Consider the following 17,114-nt stretch of genomic DNA (forward strand, 5'->3'; position numbering starts at 1 on the left):
GCTGGCAGAGTGTTAAGCGCAGGTTTATTTAGTAACTTCTGTGGTTCATCCTGACAAGGACTGCATTTATTCCTTGAGTGGGAATCACACCCCTCTCAATTAATAGCCCAATTTCTTACATTTGACATTATGGACCAAGCCAAAATGACAGAGGAAGACATCTCAATTAGAAGTACAGAGGCTATCTTAGATACCATCTATGGGAAAAGTACCTCATCCCATAATACAAATAAGCCAAGCCCCCACACTTGCAAGGGTTTCCAAGCGTTGCATATTTATACAAGGATGTCACCTTCTGGAAAAGCATCATCATGCAACTAATGCACAGCAAATAGTCTTTCATGTGGTATTGTTGATTGTTGCTCAATAAGATACTTTATATTTTCTTCAAGAAGAGCTAAGGTTAGAACATGGGCTAAAAATCTGGTAAGTACTTAAAGGGCCATTTGTAACATAGGCAAAAACAACAGTTGAATGATGGATTCAACCCAGATCTCTTGACTGGGGGAGAATGTTTTGATTTGTTCTGCATTACGTCCATCAAATATGTGTCTTTTGCTTTCTCACCCTAAGTGCGCCAGGTATGCCTAGACGTAGGTCCTGGGCTCACTGTGCCACTGGATTCAAGCTATCCTGGCTGAAGAGAGGTGAAACCCCGAAACCGGTCCGAGAATCCTTGTTTCCGGTCCAGGGTGGACCTTGTTTGGCAGTTCGGGCTGGATTGTTCCCATGAGGCACAGGGTCAAGACTGATTTGCATATGGCCAGGTCTATACTGGGGTGGCATGGTGAGCAAAAGAATGACGGATTTAACCCAGATCTCTTGACTGGGGGAGAATGTTTTGATTTGTTCTGCATTCCGTCCATGAAATGTGTGTCTTTTGCTTTCTCGCCCTAAGTGCGCCGGGTATGCCTAGACGTAGGTCCCGCTTTCACTGTGCCACTGGATTCAAGCTATCCTGGCTGAAGAGGGGTGAAACCCCAAAACCGGTCCTAGGATGCTTGTTTCCGGTCCAGGGAGGACCTGGCTTGGCAGTTCGGGCTGGACTGTTCCCATGAGGCACAGGGTCAAGACTGATTTGCATATGGCCAGGTCTAAACTGTGGTGGCATTGTGAGCAATAGAATGATGGATTTAACCCAGATTTCTTGACTGGGGAGAATGTTTTGATTTGTTCTGCATTCCGTCCATCAAATGTGTGTTTTTTGTTTTCTTACCCTAAGTGCGCCGGGTATGCCTAGACGTAGGTCCCGGGCTCACTGTACCACTGGATTCAAGCTATCCTGGCTGAAGAGAGGTGAAACCCCGAAACCGGTCCGAGAATGCTTGTTTCCGGTCCAGGGTGGACCTTGTTTGGCAGTTCGGGCTGGACTGTTCCCATGAGGCACAGGGTCAAGACTGATTTGCATATGGCCAGGTCTATACTGGGGTGGCATGGTGAGCAAAAGAATGACGGATTTAACCCAGATCTCTTGACTGGGGGAGAATGTTTTGATTTGTTCTGCATTCCGTCCATGAAATGTGTGTCTTTTGCTTTCTCGCCCTAAGTGCGCCGGGTATGCCTAGACGTAGGTCCCGCTTTCACTGTGCCACTGGATTCAAGCTATCCTGGCTGAAGAGGGGTGAAACCCCAAAACCGGTCCTAGGATGCTTGTTTCCGGTCCAGGAAGGACCTGGCTTGGCAGTTCGGGCTGGACTGTTCCCATGAGGCACAGGGTCAAGACTGATTTGCATATGGCCAGGTCTAAACTGTGGTGGCATTGTGAGCAATAGAATGATGGATTTAACCCAGATTTCTTGACTGGGGAGAATGTTTTGATTTGTTCTGCATTCCGTCCATCAAATGTGTGTTTTTTGTTATCTTACCCTAAGTGCGCCGGGTATGCCTAGACGTAGGTCCCGGGCTCACTGTGCCACTGGATTCAAGCTATCCTGGCTGAAGAGGGGTGAAACCCCGAAACCGGTCCTAGGATGCTTGTTTCCGGTCCAGGGAGGACCTGGCTTGGCAGTTCGGGCTGGACTGTTCCCATGAGGCACAGGGTCAAGACTGATTTGCATATGGCCAGGTCTAAACTGGGGTGGCATGGTGAGAAAATGAATGATGGATTTAACCCATATCTCTTGACAGGGGGAGAATGTTTTGATTTGTTCTGCATTCCGTCCATCAATTGTGTGTCTTTTGCTTTCTCACCCTAAGTGCGCCGGGTATGCCCAGACGTAGGTCCTGGGCTCACTGTGCCACTGGATTCAAGCTATCCTGGCTGAAGAGGGGTGAAACCCCGAAACCGGTCCTAGGATGCTTGTTTCCGGTCCAGGGAGGACCTGGCTTGGCAGTTCAGGCTGGACTGTTCCCATGAGGCACAGGGTCAAGACTGATTTGCATATGGCCAGGTCTAAACTAGGGAGGCATGGTGGGCAAAAGAATGATGGATTTAACCCAGATCTCTTGACAGGGGGAGAATGTTTTGATTTGTTCTGCATTCTGTCCATCAAATGTGTGTCTTTTGCTTTCTCGCCCTAAGTGCGCCGGGTATGCCTATACGTAGGTCCCGGGCTCTCTGTGCCACTGGATTTAAGCTATCCTGGCAGAAGAGGAGCGAAACCCCGAAACCGATCCTAGGATGCTTGTTTCCGGTCCAGGGCGGACCTGGCTTGGCAGTTCGGGCTGGACTGTTCCCATGAGGCACAGGGTCAAGACTGATTTGCATATGGCCAGGTCTAAACTGGGGTGGCATGGTGAGAAAATGAATGATGGATTTAACCCATATCTCTTGACAGGGGGAGAATGTTTTGATTTGTTCTGCATTCCGTCCATCAAATATGTGTCTTTTGCTTTCTCACCCTAAGTGCGCCAGGTATGCCTAGACGTAGGTCCTGGGCTCACTGTGCCACTGGATTCAAGCTATCCTGGCTGAAGAGAGGTGAAACCCCGAAACCGGTCCGAGAATCCTTGTTTCCGGTCCAGGGTGGACCTTGTTTGGCAGTTCGGGCTGGATTGTTCCCATGAGGCACAGGATCAAGACTGATTTGCATATGGCCAGGTCTATACTGGGGTGGCATGGTGAGCAAAAGAATGACGGATTTAACCCAGATCTCTTGACTGGGGGAGAATGTTTTGATTTGTTCTGCATTCCGTCCATGAAATGTGTGTCTTTTGCTTTCTCGCCCTAGGTGCGCCGGGTATGCCTAGACGTAGGTCCCGCTTTCACTGTGCCACTGGATTCAAGCTATCCTGGCTGAAGAGGGGTGAAACCCCAAAACCGGTCCTAGGATGCTTGTTTCCGGTCCAGGGAGGACCTGGCTTGGCAGTTCGGGCTGGACTGTTCCCATGAGGCACAGGGTCAAGACTGATTTGCATATGGCCAGGTCTAAACTGTGGTGGCATTGTGAGCAATAGAATGATGGATTTAACCCAGATTTCTTGACTGGGGAGAATGTTTTGATTTGTTCTGCATTCCGTCCATCAAATGTGTGTTTTTTGTTTTCTTACCCTAAGTGCGCCGGGTATGCCTAGACGTAGGTCCCGGGCTCACTGTACCACTGGATTCAAGCTATCCTGGCTGAAGAGAGGTGAAACCCCGAAACCGGTCCGAGAATGCTTGTTTCCGGTTCAGGGTGGACCTTGTTTGGCAGTTCGGGCTGGACTGTTCCCATGAGGCACAGGGTCAAGACTGATTTGCATATGGCCAGGTCTATACTGGGGTGGCATGGTGAGCAAAAGAATGACGGATTTAACCCAGATCTCTTGACTGGGGGAGAATGTTTTGATTTGTTCTGCATTCCGTCCATGAAATGTGTGTCTTTTGCTTTCTCGCCCTAAGTGCGCCGGGTATGCCTAGACGTAGGTCCCGCTTTCACTGTGCCACTGGATTCAAGCTATCCTGGCTGAAGAGGGGTGAAACCCCAAAACCGGTCCTAGGATGCTTGTTTCCGGTCCAGCAAGGACCTGGCTTGGCAGTTCGGGCTGGACTGTTCCCATGAGGCACAGGGTCAAGACTGATTTGCATATGGCCAGGTCTAAACTGTGGTGGCATTGTGAGCAATAGAATGATGGATTTAACCCAGATTTCTTGACTGGGGAGAATGTTTTGATTTGTTCTGCATTCCGTCCATCAAATGTGTGTTTTTTGTTATCTTACCCTAAGTGCGCCGGGTATGCATAGACGTAGGTCCCGGGCTCACTGTGCCACTGGATTCAAGCTATCCTGGCTGAAGAGGGGTGAAACCCCGAAACCGGTCCTAGGATGCTTGTTTCCGGTCCAGGGAGGACCTGGCTTGGCAGTTCGGGCTGGACTGTTCCCATGAGGCACAGGGTCAAGACTGATTTGCATATGGCCAGGTCTAAACTGGGGTGGCATGGTGAGAAAATGAATGATGGATTTAACCCATATCTCTTGACAGGGGGAGAATGTTTTGATTTGTTCTGCATTCCGTCCATCAATTGTGTGTCTTTTGCTTTCTCACCCTAAGTGCGCCGGGTATGCCCAGACGTAGGTCCTGGGCTCACTGTGCCACTGGATTCAAGCTATCCTGGCTGAAGAGGGGTGAAACCCCGAAACCGGTCCTAGGATGCTTGTTTCCGGTCCAGGGAGGACCTGGCTTGGCAGTTCAGGCTGGACTGTTTCCATGAGGCACAGGGTCAAGACTGATTTGCATATGGCCAGGTCTAAACTAGGGAGGCATGGTGGGCAAAAGAATGATGGATTTAACCCAGATCTCTTGACAGGGGGAGAATGTTTTGATTTGTTCTGCATTCCGTCCATCAAATGTGTGTCTTTTGCTTTCTCGCCCTAAGTGCGCCGGGTATGCCTAGACGTAGGTCCCGGGCTCTCTGTGCCACTGGATTCAAGCTATCCTGGCAGAAGAGGAGCGAAACCCCGAAACCGATCCTAGGATGCTTGTTTCCGGTCCAGGGCGGACCTGGCTTGGCAGTTTGGGCTGGACTATTCCCATGAAGCACAGGGTCAAGACTGATATGCATATGGCCAGATCTATACTGGGGTGGCATGGTGAGCAAAAGAATCATGGATTTAACCCAGATCTCTTGACTGGGGGAGAATGTTTTGATTTGTTCTGCATTCCGTCCATCAAATGTGTCTCTTTTGCTTTCTCGCCCTAAGTGCCCCGGGTATGCCTAGACGTAGGTCCCGGGCTCTCTGTGCCACTGGATTCAAGCTATCCTGGCAGAAGAGGAGCGAAACCCCAAAACCGATCCTAGGATGCTTGTTTCCGGTCCAGGGCGGACCTGGCTTGGCAGTTTGGGCTGGACTGTTCCCATGAAGCACAGGGTCAAGACTGATATGCATATGACCAGATCTATACTGGGGTGGCATGGTGAGCAAAAGAATGATGGATTTAACCCAGATCTCTTGACTGGGGGAGAATGTTTTGATTTGTTCTGCATTCCGTCCATCAAATGTGTCTCTTTTGCTTTCTCGCCCTAAGTGCGCCGGGTATGCCTAGACGTAGGTCCCGGGCTCACTGTGCCACTGGATTCAAGCTTTCCTGGCTGAAGAGGGGTGAAACCCCGAAACCGGTCCTAGGATGCTTGTTTCCGGTCCAGGGACGACCTGGCTTGGCAGTTCGGGCTGGACTGTTCCCATGAGGCACAGGGTCAAGACTGGTTTGCATATGGCAGGTCTAAACTGGGGTGGCATGGTGATCAAAAGAATGATGGATTTAACCCAGATCTCGTGACCGGGGGAGAATGTTTTGATTTGTTCTGCATTCCGTCCATCAAATGTGTGTCTTTTGCTTTCTCGCCCTAAGTGTGCCGGGTATGCCTAGACGTAGGTCCCGGGCTCACTGTGCCACTGGATTCAAGCTATCCTGGCTGAAGAGAGGTGAAACCCCGAAACCGGTCCGAGAATGCTTGTTTCCGGTCCAGGGTGGACCTTGTTTGGCAGTTCGGGCTGGACTGTTCCCATGAGGCACAGGGTCAAGACTGATTTGCATATGGCCAGGTCTATACTGGGGTGGCATGGTGAGCAAAAGAATGACGGATTTAACCCAGATCTCTTGACTGGGGGAGAATGTTTTGATTTGTTCTGCATTCCGTGCATGAAATGTGTGTCTTTTGCTTTCTCGCCCTAAGTGCGCCGGGTATGCCTAGATGTAGGTCCCGCTTTCACTGTGCCACTGGATTCAAGCTATCCTGGCTGAAGAGGGGTGAAACCCCAAAACCGGTCCTAGGATGCTTGTTTCCGGTCCAGGGAGGACCTGGCTTGGCAGTTCGGGCTGGACTGTTCCCATGAGGCACAGGGTCAAGACTGATTTGCATATGGCCAGGTCTAAACTGGGGTGGCATGGTGACAAAATGAATGATGGATTTAACCCATATCTCTTGACAGGGGGAGAATGTTTTGATTTGTTCTGCATTCCGTCCATCAATTGTGTGTCTTTTGCTTTCTCACCCTAAGTGCGCCGGGTATGCCCAGACGTAGGTCCTGGGCTCACTGTGCCACTGGATTCAAGGTATCCTGGCTGAAGAGGGGTGAAACCCCGAAAATGGTCCTAGGATGCTTGTTTCCGGTCCAGGGAGGACCTGGCTTGGCAGTTCAGGCTGGACTGTTCCCATGAGGCACAGGGTCACGACTGATTTGCATATGGCCAGGTCTAAACTAGGGAGGCATGGTGGGCAAAAGAATGATGGATTTAACCCAGATCTCTTGACAGGGGGAGAATGTTTTGATTTGTTCTGCATTCCGTCCATCAAATGTGTGTCTTTTGCTTTCTCGCCCTAAGTGCGCCGGGTATGCCTAGACGTAGGTCCCGGGCTCTCTGTGCCACTGGATTCAAGCTATCCTGGCAGAAGAGGAGCGAAACCCCGAAACCAATCCTAGGATGCTTGTTTCCGGTCCAGGGCAGACCTGGCTTGGCAGTTTGGGCTGGACTATTCCCATGAAGCACAGGGTCAAGACTGATATGCATATGGCCAGATCTATACTGGGGTGGCATGGTGAGCAAAAGAATCATGGATTTAACCCAGATCTCTTGACTGGGGGAGAATGTTTTGATTTGTTCTGCATTCCGTCCATCAAATGTGTCTCTTTTGCTTTCTCGCCCTAAGTGCGCCGGGTATGCCTAGACGTAGGTCCCGGGCTCTCTGTGCCACTGGATTCAAGCTATCCTGGCAGAAGAGGAGCGAAACCCCAAAACCGATCCTAGGATGCTTGTTTCCGGTCCAGGGCGGACCTGGCTTGGCAGTTTGGACTGGACTGTTCCCATGAAGCACAGGGTCAAGACTGATATGCATATGACCAGATCTATACTGGGGTGGCATGGTGAGCAAAAGAATGATGGATTTAACCCAGATCTCTTGACTGGGGGAGAATGTTTTGATTTGTTCTGCATTCCGTCCATCAAATGTGTCTCTTTTGCTTTCTCGCCCTAAGTGCGCCGGGTATGCCTAGACGTAGGTCCCGGGCTCACTGTGCCACTGGATTCAAGCTTTCCTGGCTGAAGAGGGGTGAAACCCCGAAACCGGTCCTAGGATGCTTGTTTCCGGTCCAGGGACGACCTGGCTTGGCAGTTCGGGCTGGACTGTTCCCATGAGGCACAGGGTCAAGACTGGTTTGCATATGGCAGGTCTAAACTGGGGTGGCATGGTGATCAAAAGAATGATGGATTTAACCCAGATCTCGTGACAGGGGGAGAATGTTTTGATTTGTTCTGCATTCTGTCCATCAAATGTGTGTCTTTTGCTTTCTCGCCCTAAGTGTGCCGGGTATGCCTAGACGTAGGTCCCGGGCTCACTGTGCCACTGGATTCAAGCTAATCTGGCTGAAGAGGGGTGAAACCCCGAAACCGGTCCTAGGATGCTTGTTTCCGGTCCAGGGAGGACCTGGCTTGGCAGTTCAGGCTGGACTGTTCCCATGAGGCACAGGGTCAAGACTGATTTGCATATGGCCAGGTCTAAACTGGGTTGGTATGGTGAGCAAAAGAATGAAGGATTTAACCCAGATCTCTTGACTGGGGGAGAATGTTTTGATTTGTCTGCATTCCGTCTATCAAATGTGTGTCTTTTGCTTTTTCGCCCTAAGTGCGCCGGGTATGCCTAGACATAAGTCCCGGGCTCACTGTGCCACTTGATTCAAGCTATGCTGGCTGAAGAGGGGTGAAACCCCGAAGCCGGTCCTAGAATGCTTGTTTCCAGTCCAGGGAGGACCTGGCTTGGCAGTTCGGGCTGGACTGTTCCCATGAGGCACAGGGTCAAGACTGATTTGCATATGGCCAGGTCTAAACTGGGGTGGCATGGTGAGCAAAATAATGATGGATTTACCCCAGATCTCTTGACTGGGGGAGAATGTTTTGATTTGTTCTCCATTCTGTCCATCAAATGTGTGTCTTTTGCCATTTGTAACATAGGTCAGCAATATAACTCAGTGCTGACACAATTTACTTCCAAGGTGAAAAAAATATATGCGAAGCCCATTAGGAAAGGAGTCCACTTTCAGCCTGCTGAGACTCAAACGATAGACACAATTAATCAATCCTTCATTAATGTCCAAAACCAAACAGAAGATATAACTGCTCACTCTGGACCACCAGCTTCAAGCATGAACATTTGCAGCATGATGTAAATGAGTACAGTCTGCCAAGATATTTCAAAAGATCCTAATGTGGGCCACACAAAAACGAATCATTACAAAGTGTGAGCGTAAGATGTTTTCTCCAAAAAAAAGATCATGTTTATGGCAACAATCTAAAATTCTTAAGGAATAGTCAACAAGTGTGTGAAGTGGCTGGTGTCAAGCTAAACCAAACATCAAAATCACAAACATCCGCATTGTTTCAGGGCACAAACCACTGGAAAGGCTTTGGAACAAGATGATGGTCTGGCAGAATGGAAAAGCATTAAGCCTGGAGATAGGACATCAAGATAGTTAGGAGAATCCACATTCAAGAATGATCAGAAATAGGTGAATGCATTTCCCTAATGCTGGATTGGCCAACATACCAGAGACTCTCTGGAGAAGCATGGCGTTGTCTAGAGTTCTTTTTATATGCAAAATTATTGCTGCTCTCTTCCCAAGTACCTGCATGTTACCTCATGAAGAAGTAAATATGGAACCTACTCTTACTCTATTGCTATTTTTAATTTGAATACTATGGGGGATATTCTCAAGAACGTGTGATAACCACCACAAAGGTAGCTTAACACAACTCTTCACATTGCAGTCTATCTCGAGAAAATAACACCAAGTTAACGTGGTATTCCCAAGCCGGCGGCACCATGCGATAGTCCCACGACAACGAGTCAAATGGCCGCAATGAAATCAGCGCGACGCTGCAAAAATGCGAAACATGAACGCCCAAAAAGCTGCGATGAGGCCATAAGCGATACAAAAACCAGCAAAAACCAGCGACAGGCCTGAAATTCCAGCGCGCTATGCGGGAAAATGCACCATAAAAGCAGAGTACAAAAATGGTGAGATGACAATGTATGAGCACAACCCCACATCCGTGACGTAGAACAACTGACCATGGTCCCGCATCACATAGGCATCTCCTCACAGTCACAATGTTCATTGACATGCACTCTGTATGTAAACTGCGCCTATGCAGACACATGCATGGAACATGCAGTGAAACCGCATCTCCCCTTCACATTGCAGAGGGACAAGCAACCCGTCCTGCACACAGACGTGTCATGACCATGATCAATGAATCATGACAGCGTGGACGAATGTAGGGGCAGTGACTCCCGCTTACCTAGATGTTGCCCATGTTGTGGGACTTGTGTCACAGGGGGCATCCCATGCATCATGGTGTTACATAACTGACCCCACAAGGAGCCCTGTTGTCACCTGTAGGTCACAAATGGCAGCTAAAATGGAATGACCTTGGACACATGGGAAACGCCGAAGAGTGGGATACCCTACTAACTGTGACACACGGGACTGGCAGTTCGAATACGTGACACCCCAAACAGCCCCTCTGCACAGAGGTGACACACCCACCATCCATTAACACATCATAAAATCATCAACAACACATGTCGCACTCACACCTGTCTGAGTGATGTGCCTGTACAGATGAGTGACATGCACTTAGTGAATGTAATTTTGGAATGCATTTATTTGCACATGTTGTGCCTGTGGTTATTCTGTACTGTCCCATGATTGCCAAGGACAGTCACAATGTGATGTGATCATCAGAAGAAATTTGCAATGATGGTGTCCCTGCGGGATATTCCAGCTGCGGCTGCAGTGGGGCGTGGTCCACCTGCCTCATCTTCATCATTATCGTCCGGTTTGTTGGCTGCATTGTACTGCCTCAGGGATTGTGTGTTCGGGGCTCTGAGGGGTGTCATCATCCAAGCACAGAGTGCATTTCCTTCGTCACCTGAGACGGTGCAGAGAGACATGAGTCAACAGTTGGTTCTGCATGATATGTTGGCAGGCTCACTGTGTCATTGGTGTGATATGTGAGACTTTGTGATTCCTGCATGACATGTACAGCTTGTTGCAAATGAGCAGCATCAATGTGTATTACCTAACCTCACAGCTGCTCCTCCCTCCCCCAGAGTCTATTCATTAGTGTGCGCAGCGCGGTTGCATCACCTGCACCCCTACTGCACACCACTGTCATGCCCGTCTGCGCATGTCCACAAGCCTGACAACAACACAGTGATGCGCACTGAAGGTGTGCGGCCACGTGCGTGTAGGCCTATGGTAAGGACAGGGCGGACACAGATGTAGAGTACATGCCTGGCTGAACTCGCCCTGCGGTTGAGGGTAGACCTCTGGCTTAAGTTTTGGACATAACGACACAGACGTGTATGATCTCAGACTCCGGGCGGGCTTGCTCACCCTCATGTACCCCTCAGCCGAGGCCACACGCTGTGGGCATGCTACATAGCAACATTGCACAATGCATGATGGGTGGCTCAGACACTATGCCAGAGACACACACATCAGTTACCGCTTCCTCAAGGCCTAAACTCAACCACACCCAGAGCCACGTGCCGAAAGACCATATCCCATGTCATACTGCCGTACGCCGGTTAACTCACTTGTGCTCACATGGGGGGGCCGACACAGCCGCATGTCCCAGGTCTGCACCACTGCCTGAGGTGACAAGGTTGCACACTCTGCACACAGCACAATGTGATGTTGTATGGCCCGGGGCCCTCATGCATGCATAATGACCACACCGACACAATGAGACAATTTGTGGTACGGGCACGTGCGCCCGGCACCTTTTATTGCCAGGGTCACATGTCCAGTGACGCCTGTGCTGGATGGGTGTTGGGTAGTTTAAGCAACCCCTCAGGGGTTGGTTGGTGCTGGCAACAACTACAACAGTGATCAGACAATCAGAAGTCCAAAGTACAAACAGCAAGGGTACATGACTTGAGCTGCACAGAGTTAGCGGTCCCGGATGCACTTCGGCCGGCACAGGCACACCCTCAAGGGAAGGTGACTTGTGGTGCACTGAGATAGGGCCACGAGAGCTGAGCGGGTCCTCGTTGGTGTCCCAGGAGAATTCTGCGGAGTGTTACGGGGGACAGTGGAAGGTGTCCATCCAGGGCATGATGCAGAGGGCGGAAGCAAGCAGAAACAGGCATTATGGAGGAGTTGAATACTACAGTCTCCTTTTTCCAACATGTCATTATCAGCTACATGATGAAGGCAACCCCCAGGCCATGGACTCAGACGCCAACATACACGGGAGAGTGACCATGACTCCCATGGCCCAGAGTCAGTGGCACCAGAGCTGGAAGGGGATGCAGTCTGCGATGAGGCCTGTACACTGATATCAACTCTGCAATTGACAAATCAAGAGTCAGTGCCAAATGTGTGTCTTACTTGACCGCAGTGTGTGCCGGAGGCAGCGGTCAGCATGGGACAGCCGCTGTGCAGCCAGCTCCTCCTGGATCTCTAACACACGGCGTTGGAATGGCATGTGGAGAAGATTCCTGGTTGACTTAGGTGGAGGCACCAGAGAAGGGCGGGTGTGCACATTGCAACGAAGCTGTGTCCTGGCTGGGACAGACTAGATTGTATTTGTCTGAGGCCTGCTGATCAGGTGTGTATGCCTAAGGCAGAAGTCCACAAGGGCCCACAGACACGTGTGGTCAGAATGCTATGCACAGAGTTGGTAGCACCACATCAAAGGGAGTATAGGAATTTAACCTCTGCCTTAAATATGTACTCTGCCATTGTGTAATCAAGACTCAGTTCCAAATGTGCAACTTACTTGTCCGCTGTGTATGCCGGTGGAGTGTGTCAACGGGAAAGGAATACTGCGGGCCTTGCTCGCGGAGGCCGTGATGGTCTGAGGAGGCTTCCAAGGTCATGGGCCTCAGGCTTGGAGCTAGCACCAGTACTTGGTGGGCACTCTTGGAGACACGCCAGTGTTGACAGGTGAGTGGTGTTGCCTGGATGCGCAGGGCCGGACGATACTGTTTGGGGAGCAGCGGGCTGGACTGCGGCAGGCGCACATGATCGCAGGCACCGCCGCACACAGCATCAGCCTTGTGGAGGGTGAGAGGTGAGAGGTGCTGCCCTGGCAGACATATTGGGCATTCTGGAAGAGAACCACGCCCAGGGCTACGTGCTTTTTATTCACACCCATATGCTAGCCTGGTGCACGCCAGGCAAGCCCACTCCGCACACGCCTACAGGGGGGATGTAACAAGCTACATTTCTGTGCTCTTCCCCACTGGCTGGGATGACATGGTTGCGTCCACTGTCCACAACACTACCAACACCAGCATTACATGTCGACATGGATATGTCGGAGGTCTGCATACTGCAGTCTGTCCAGCACATCCACACCACACTTGGCAATGTGTGCATTCTCATTTATGGGTAACTCGCCTCCTTCACACCTGCGTGGTTGCAACCTACCTCCACATTCCGCTGGTGTGTGGCTGATGTGCCATGCTGTTGGTGGCTCATGTACATGGCTAGCCCAGGTTGCCACAGTAAGTTGTGCTGTCGGGTCTGCTGGGTGGGCATGTTGTTTGGCATGTTGTATGTGGGTTTGTAACATGTGTATTGCCAGAGTTGTGAGTTGCATGATTGTGGACTTGAGGTGTGTGGTGTGTCCATTTGGTACTTACCAACGAGCACTGCATTTCTGTAGGTGCCATCCTGGAAGCGGCGGTTGATGATGGACTGTCGGAAGATGTATGAGTCATGCACACTGCCACTTGTGGGACACCCCCGCGCCGCACGGCCACCAGCTGCTGCGTGTGCCCCATTGCCTTGCCCACTGCCTCGCTGCCTGCCTCGCTGCCGCTGACCACGCCCCCTCCTCCGAGCGGCGTGGTCCGTGCTCGCCTGCCGGCTGCCTGAACTTTTGTTAGTTTTTCGTCTTGTTTTTTCTTTCCATTTGTGCCTGTTTCATTGTAATTTTGTGCCCGTGTTAGCGTTTTCCTTCCTGTTTGCCCGCCTACCTCGCCGCCCTCCGCTCTCCCTCCCCGCTTTCCGCCACCGCCGATTACCCCGCCCCTTTTTCTCTTCTGTACCCTCCCCGCTCCCGCCTCCCAGCTGCTCCGCCCACCCGCGCACTTGGCCTTATATGGCGACCGTGCGACGCAGGTGAGTGTGACCCACTTGTGGGACACCCCCGCGCCGCACGGCCACCAGCTGCTGCGTGTGCCCCATTGCCTTGCCCACTGCCTCGCTGCCTGCCTCGCTGCCGCTGACCACGCCCCCTCCTCCGAGCGGCGTGGTCCGTGCTCGCCTGCCGGCTGCCTGAACTTTTGTTAGTTTTTGGTCTTGTTCTTTCTTTCCATTTGTGCCTGTTTCATTGTAATTTTGTGCCCGTGTTAGCGTTTTCCTTCCTGTTTGCCCGCCTACCTCGCCGCCCTCCGCTCTCCCTCCCCGCTTCCCGCCACCGCCGATTACCCCGCCCCTTTTTCTCTTCTGTACCCTCCCCGCTCCCGCCTCCCAGCTGCTCCGCCCACCCACGCACTTGGCCTTATATGGCGACCGTGCGACGCAGGTGAGTGTGACCCACTTGTGGGACACCCCCGCGCCGCACGGCCACCAGCTGCTGCGTGTGCCCCATTGCCTTGCCCACTGCCTCGCTGCCTGCCTCGCTGCCGCTGACCACGCCCCCTCCTCCGAGCGGCGTGGTCCGTGCTCGCCTGCCGGCTGCCTGAACTTTTGTTAGTTTTTGGTCTTGTTTTTTCTTTCCATTTGTGCCTGTTTCATTGTAATTTTGTGCCCGTGTTAGCGTTTTCCTTCCTGTTTGCCCGCCTACCTCGCCGCCCTCCGCTCTCCCTCCCCGCTTCCCGCCACCGCCGATTACCCCGCCCCTTTTTCTCTTCTGTACCCTCCCCGCTCCCGCCTCCCAGCTGCTCCGCCCACCCGCGCACTTGGCCTTATATGGCGACCGTGCGATGCAGGTGAGTGTGACCCACTTGTGGGACACCCCCGCGCCGCACGGCCACCAGCTGCTGCGTGTGCCCCATTGCCTTGCCCACTGCCTCGCTGCCTGCCTCGCTGCCGCTGACCACGCCCCCTCCTCCGAGCGGCGTGGTCCGTGCTCGCCTGCCGGCTGCCTGAACTTTTGTTAGTTTTTGGTCTTGTTTTTTCTTTCCATTTGTGCCTGTTTCATTGTAATTTTGTGCCCGTGTTAGCGTTTTCCTTCCTGTTTGCCCGCCTACCTCGCCGCCCTCCGCTCTCCCTCCCCGCTTCCCGCCACCGCCGATTACCCCGCCCCTTTTTCTCTTCTGTACCCTCCCCGCTCCCGCCTCCCAGCTGCTCCGCCCACCCGCGCACTTGGCCTTATATGGCGACCGTGCGACGCAGGTGAGTGTGACCCACTTGTGGGACACCCCCGTGCCGCACGGCCACCAGCTGCTGCGTGTGCCCCATTGCCTTGCCCACTGCCTCGCTGCCTGCCTCGCTGCCGCTGACCACGCCCCCTCCTCCGAGCGGCGTGGTCCGTGCTCGCCTGCCGGCTGCCTGAACTTTTGTTAGTTTTTGGTCTTGTTTTTTCTTTCCATTTGTGCCTGTTTCATTGTAATTTTGTGCCCGTGTTAGCGTTTTCCTTCCTGTTTGCCCGCCTACCTCGCCGCCCTCCGCTCTCCCTCCCCGCTTCCCGCCACCGCCGATTACCCCGCCCCTTTTTCTCTTCTGTACCCTCCCCGCCTCCCAGCTGCTCCGCCCACCCGCGCACTTCGCCTTATATGGCGACCATGCGAACGCGCAGCGGTCACGCGCAGCGGGTGCGCCGATTGTGCGCCGAAGGCGCGCCAAAGGCAAGCCCGTCTACGCCCGTCCGCGCCTGGCCCGCGCCCAGTGCCAGGACCCCTGGCCCTCGAGGACCCCGACCGACCCGCCTGACGTACACCGCCGCCACCCTCATCGCACTCAACACCGGCCGAGTCCCGGGATGCTACCAAGCTACCCCACGACGCGTCCACGGACCCTTCAGCTGCAACACCTGCAAGTTCTCCTGCATCCGGACCTGCCCGACACCAGCACCTGCCATGCCTCGCACCAGCAGCAACCACCTCAAGTGCATCCTGCTCAACACCCGCTCCGTCCACAGACACACCATCGAACTCTGGAACCTCCTCGACACCACAGCCCCTGATGTTGCCTTCATCACGGAGACCTGGATGAACGCCTCCTCAGCGCCCGACATCGCCATCGCCATCCCAGAAGGATACAAGATCACCCGGAAGGACCGCAACGCCAACCAGGTGGGAGGAGGCATCGCCATCATCCACAAGAACACCATCCGCATCACGACCAGCACCGACAACACCCCACCCTCCGCCGAACACCTGCACTTCCAGATCCACACCGACCCGAAGACCACCCTCAGAGGCACCCTGATCTACCGACCTCCGGGACCACGCACTCAATTCAGCGAGGACATCGCCGACTTCGTCAGCCCGCACGCCCTCCCCTCCGCTGACTACATCCTCCTGGGGGACTTCAACTTCCACCTGGAGAACAACAACGACTGCAACACCAGCACCCTGCTCGACAACCTCGCCAACCTTGGACTCAAGCAGCTGGTGTCCACCCCCACCCACCCCGCCGGACACACACTCGACGCCATCTTCTCATCCAGCAAAGACATTGCCTTCAGCCACGCCACAGAACTCCACTGGACAGATCACAGATGCATCCACTTCACCTTCAGAAGAACGACGACCCACCACCACCAGCAACAGGTTGCCCGAAGAAGCTGGAACAAGATCACAGCCGACCAGCTCGCCGCCTCCCTGAGCCAGCACCCTCCGGCCAGCTCAGCGAACCCCAGCCAGGCCGCCGACAACCTCACGAAGTGGATCAGCAACTGCGCGGACGAACTCGCCCCACTGAGGACCCCGCCCAGCAGACCCGGCAGCAAGAGAGCCCCATGGTTCACCGACGAACTCAAGAGCTCCAAGAAGAACTGCCGAGCCCTCGAGAAAGCCTGGAGAAGGGAACCCACGCCGGACAACAGGACCACCCTCAAGCTCGCCACCTGGAAACACCACCAACTGATCCGCATCGCCAAGAAAACGGCTTTCAAAAACCGACTGGACAACAACGCACACAACTGCAAGGAACTCTTCAACATCGTGAAAGAGCTCTCCAACCCCAACGCCGGAAACAACGACATCACCCCTTCGCAAGACCTCTGCAACTCCCTCGCCTCCTACTTCCACAACAAGATCGCGGACATACACCACTGCTTCAGCACTCAACCGACGCACGCCACGACCGCAGCATCGCCACCCACCACCACCCTCCGCGCCTGGACCCCGGTCAACACCGAAGAAACCGTCCACACGATGAACTCCATCCACTCCGGATCTCCGACCGACCCCTGCCCTCACCACGTCTTCAACAAAGCCGACGCGGTCATCGCACCCCACCTGCGGGACATCATCAACACCTCATTCGACACCGCCACCTTCCCCGAGAGCTGGAAGCACGCCAAACTCAGCGCTCTACTGAAGAAACCTACAGCAGACCCCACCGAACTCAAGAATTACCGCCCCATCTCTCTACTCCCGTTTCCAGCCAAAGTCATCGAGAAGACCGTCAACAAACAGCTGGCCACCTTCCTCGAGACGAATGGATCCCTCGACCCATCGCAGTCCGGATTCCGTGCCAACCACAGCACCGAGACCGCCCTCATCGCCGCCAC

Source organism: Triturus cristatus, chromosome 5_1 (assembly GCF_964204655.1).
Source record: "Triturus cristatus chromosome 5_1, aTriCri1.1, whole genome shotgun sequence".
Taxonomy (NCBI): domain Eukaryota; kingdom Metazoa; phylum Chordata; class Amphibia; order Caudata; family Salamandridae; genus Triturus; species Triturus cristatus.